Source organism: Mytilus trossulus, chromosome 9, assembly GCF_036588685.1.
Source record: "Mytilus trossulus isolate FHL-02 chromosome 9, PNRI_Mtr1.1.1.hap1, whole genome shotgun sequence".
NCBI classification, from domain to species: Eukaryota; Metazoa; Mollusca; class Bivalvia; order Mytilida; family Mytilidae; genus Mytilus; species Mytilus trossulus.
Genome location: NC_086381.1, coordinates 76,363,980 through 76,369,610, shown reverse-complemented (window position 1 = coordinate 76,369,610; position 5,631 = coordinate 76,363,980).

The window sequence follows — 5,631 nt, the reverse complement described above, 5'->3', positions numbered from 1 at the left end:
TCTTTTAGAAGGGTCTGAAGGAATAATGCTCCATACGAATAAAAACATTAATCGACAATCAGGGGTGCAAAATTATAACCCATTGGATAATATGTTAACATATCAGTCCTCTAAAGTCAACAACTATATTGTCGATCAAAAAGTTAATCTTTTTGATAATATCATTTGCAGTGTATACTAACACACATGAAAACAATTAATGATTCAGACAGAAAGGAAAATCATGTATTCCAAGCTCACTATAGCATCCTTCACATATGAATTTGTGTTGATACATTATAAAACCTTTCATTTACAACTTCTGAACGTCAAAGTTACAAAAAAGACTGTCTAGTTACTATAGAATTGATCACACACACACACACACACCAACACACACACACACTCATTTTATTTAGCGTAGTTCTGATTAAAAAAGATAAATGACTCTTTGTTATATTGTATTCAAAGGAAGTAGAAAGATATAGATAGATATTTTTATTTTAAAGTACATCTTGTTACATACACATTAAACACAATAAATTACAATTTTAAACATGTATATCTATACCAACCAGCCTTTAGAGGCTTAGTATGCACTATCATTAATGTACGAAAAAGGATATGAACAAATTTTAAATCCATTATTTGCCTAGTATATCAGAGTATCGGAAGAATATCGGATGAAATGTTCTAAAGTTCGACAATAAGCATAACTGGAGATGTGAAGTATACGTCATTTGGGCAGACACATAACGACTGTTATATACCTCTATTTAGTATTTCTGGTTATCGGAAATAAAGGACATAATTGAGCCAGTTTATTGTATTTTACGGGACTGTCTACCTTTTTTATGCTTATCAATAGCGAACAGTTAGTGTCGTCTGTCACCCATGTGTTTGATAAAATGGCTGTAGAATAAAATTTATATATCGATATTCAAATGCGTGATTTCAATCTTATTAGTCCCCCAAAGACAACAAAAAGGATTGAGGCCCAAGACAACTTTAGTAAAGTATTACATCATTATGCAGTCTTTTCTAACAGACATATGGTTTTCAATGTGTCAAAGGATTGAGGTCCACGACAACAGTAGTAAAGTATTACAGCATTATACAGTCTTTACTAACAGACATAGGGTGTTCAATGTGTCAAAAGATTGAGGTTCACGACAACAGTAGTAAGGTATTACAGCATTATACAGTCTTTACTAACAGACATATGGTGTTCAATGTGTCAAAAGATTGAGGTCCACGACAACAGTAGTAAAGTATTACAGCATTATACAGTCTTTACTAGCAGACATATGGTGTTCAATGTGTCAAAGGATTGAGGCCCACGACAACAGTATTAAAGTATTACAGCATAATACAGTCTTTACTAGCAGACATATGGTATTCAATGTGTCAAAGGATTGAGGCCCACGACAACAGTAGTAAAGTATTACAGCATTATACAGTCTTTACTAACAGACATATGGTTTTCAATTTGTCAAAGGATTGAGGCCCACGACAACAGTAGTAAAGTATTACAGCATTACACAGTCTTTACTAACAGACATATGGTTTTCAATTTGTCAAAGGATTGAGGCCCACGACAACAGCATTAAAGTATTACAGCATTATACAGTCTTTACTAGCAGACATATGGTTTTCAATGTGTCAAAGGATTGAGGTCCACGACAACAGTAGTAAAGTATTACAGAATTATACAGTCTTTTCTAACAGACATATGGTGTTCAATGTGTCAAAGGATTGAGACCAACACCAACAGTAGTAAAGTATTACAGCATTATACAGTCCTTACTTACAGACATATGGTTTTCAGTGTGTCAAAGGATTGAGGCCCACGACAACAGTAGTAAAGTATTACAGCATTATACAGTCTTTTCTAACAGACATATGGTGTTCAATGTGTAAAAGGATTGAGGCCCACGACAACAGTAGTAAAGTATTACAGCATTATACAGTCTTTACTTCCAGACATATGGTTTTCAATGTGTCAAAGGATTGAGGCCCACGACAACAGTAGTAAAGTATTACAGCATTAAACAGTCTTTACTTACAGACATATGGTTTTCAGTGTGTCAAAGGATTGAGGCCCACGACAACAGTAGTAAAGTATTACAGCATTATACAGTCTTTTCTAACAGACATATGGTGTTCAATGTGTCAAAGGATTGAGGCCAACACCAACAGTAGTAAAGTATTACAGCATTATACAGTCTTTACTTACAGACATATGGTTTTCAGTGTGTCAAAGGATTGAGGCCCACGACAACAGTAGTAAAGTATTACAGCATTATACAGTCTTTTCTAACAGACATATGGTGTTCAATGTGTCAAAAGATTGAGGTCCACGACAACAGTAGTAAAGTATTACAGCATTACAACGACATTACTAACAGACATATGGTGTTCAATGTGTCAAAGGATTGAGGCCCACGACAACAGTAGTAAAGTATTACAGCTTTATACAGTCTTTACTAACAGACATATGGTTTTCAATGTGTCAAAGGATTGAGGCCCACGACAACAGTAGTAAAGTATTACAGCATTATACAGTCTTTACTTACAGACATATGGTGTTCAATGTGTCAAAGGATTGAGGCCCGCGACAACAGTAGTAAAGTATTACAACCTTATACAGTCTTTACTAACAGACATATTGTTATCAATGTGTCAAAGGATTGAGGCCCACGACAACAGTAGTAAAGTATTACAGCATTATACAGTCTTTTCTAACAGACATATGGTGTTCAATGTGTCAAAAGATTGAGGTCCACGACAACAGTAGTAAAGTATTACAGCATTATACAGTCTTTACTAGCAGACATATGGTTTTCAATGTGTCAAAGGATTGAGGTCCACGACAACAGTAGTAAAGTATTACAGCATTATACAGTCTTTTCTAACAGACATATGGTGTTAAATGTGTCAAAAGATTGAGGTCCAGGACAACAGTAGTAAAGTATTACAGCATTATACAGTCTTTACTAGCAGACATATGGTTTTCAATGTGTCAAAGGATTGAGGCCCACGACAACAGTGGTAAAGTATTACAGCCTTATACAGTCTTTATTAACAGACATATGGTTTTCAATGTGTCAAAGGATTGAGGCCCACGACAACAGTAGTAAAGTATTACAGCCTTATACAGTCTTTACTAACAGACATATGGTTTTCAATGTGTCAAAGGATTGAGGCCCACGACAACAGTAGTAAAGTATTACAGCATTATACAGTCTTTACTAACAGACATATGGTGTTCAATGTGTCAAAGGATTGAGGCCCGCGACAACAGTAGTAAAGTATAACAACCTTATACAGTCTTTACTAACAGACATATTGTTATCAATGTGTCAAAGGATTGAGGCCCACGACAACAGTAGTAAAGTATTACAGCATTATACAGTCTTTTCTAACAGACATATGGTGTTCAATGTGTCAAAAGATTGAGGTCCACGACAACAGTAGTAAAGTATTACAGCATTATACAGTCTTAACTAGCAGACATATGGTTTTCAATGTGTCAAAGGATTGAGGTCCACGACAACAGTAGTAAAGTATTACAGCATTATACAGTCTTTTCTAACAGACATATGGTTTTCAATGTGTCAAAGGATTGAGGCCCACGACAACAGTAGTAAAGTATTACAGCCTTATACAGTCTTTACTAACAGACATACGGTTTTCAATGTGTCAAAGGATTGAGGTCCACGACAACAGTAGTAAAGTATTACATCATTATACAGTCTTTTCTAACAGACATATGGTTTTCTATGTGTCAAAGGATTGAGGTCCACGACAACAGTAGTAAAGTATTACAGCATTATACAGTCTTTTCTAACAGACATATGGTGTTCAATGTGTCAAAGGATTGAGGCCAACACCAACAGTAGTAAAGTATTACAGCATTATACAGTCTTTACTTACAGACATATGGTTTTCAGTGTGTCAAAGGATTGAGGCCCACGACAACAGTAGTACAGTATTACAGCATTATACAGTCTTTACTAACAGACATATGGTTTTCAATGTGTCAAAGGATTGAGGTCCACGACAACAGTAGTAAAGTATTACAGCATTATACAGTCTTTTCTAACAGACATATGGTGTTCAATGTGTCAAAGGATTGAGGCCAACACCAACAGTAGTAAAGTATTACAGCATTATACAGTCTTTACTTACAGACATATGGTTTTCAGTGTGTCAAAGGATTGAGGCCCACGACAACAGTAGTAAAGTATTACAGCATTATACAGTCTTTTCTAACAGACATATGGTGTTCAATGTGTCAAAAGATTGAGGTCCACGTCAACAGTAGTAAAGTATTACAGCATTATACAGTCTTTACTAGCAGACATATGGTTTTCAATGTGTCAAAGGATTGAGGTCCACGACAACAGTAGTAAAGTATTACAGCATTATACAGTCTTTTCTAACAGACATATGGTTTTCAATGTGTCAAAGGATTGAGGCCCACGACAACAGTAGTAAAGTATTACAGCCTTATACAGTCTTTACTAACAGACATACGGTTTTCAATGTGTCAAAGGATTGAGGTCCACGACAACAGTAGTAAAGTATTAAATCATTATACAGTCTTTTCTAACAGACTTATGGTTTTCAATGTGTCAAAGGATTGAGGTCCACGACAACAGTAGTAAAGTATTACAGCATTATACAGTCTTTTCTAACAGACATATGGTGTTCAATGTGTCAAAGGATTGAGGCCAACACCAACAGTAGTAAAGTATTACAGCATTATACAGTCTTTACTTACAGACATATGGTTTTCAGTGTGTCAAAGGATTGAGGCCCACGACAACAGTAGTACAGTATTACAGCATTATACAGTCTTTACTAACAGACATATGGTTTTCAATGTGTCAAAGGATTGAGGTCCACGACAACAGTAGTAAAGTATTACAGCATTATACAGTCTTTTCTAACAGACATATGGTGTTCAATGGGTCAACGGATTGAGGCCAACACCAACAGTAGTAAAGTATTACAGCATTATACAGTCTTTACTTACAGACATATGGTTTTCAGTGTGTCAAAGGATTGAGGCCCACGACAACAGTAGTAAAGTATTACAGCATTACACAGTCTTTTCTAACAGACATATGGTGTTCAATGTGTCAAAGGATTGAGGCCCACGACAACAGTAGTAAAGTATTACAGCATTATACATTCTTTACTAACAGACATATGGTGTTCAATGTGTCAAAAGATTGAGGTCCACGACAACAGTAGTAAAGTATTACAACATTATACAGTCTTTACTAACAGACATATGGTGTTCAATACGTCAAAGGATTAAGGCCCACGACAACAGTAGTAAAGTATTACAGCATTATACAGTCTGTACTAACAGACATATGGTGTTCAATGTGTCAAAAGATTGAGGTCCACAACAACAGTAGTAAAGTATTACAGCATTATACAGTCTTTACTAACAGACATATGGTGTTCAATGTGTCAAAAGATTGAGGTCCACGATAACAGTAGTAAAGTATTACAGCATTATACATTCTTTACTAACAGACATATGGTGTTCAATGTGTCAAAAGATTGAGGTCCACGACAACAGTAGTAAAGTATTACAGCATTACACAGTCTTTTCTAACAGACATATGGTATTCA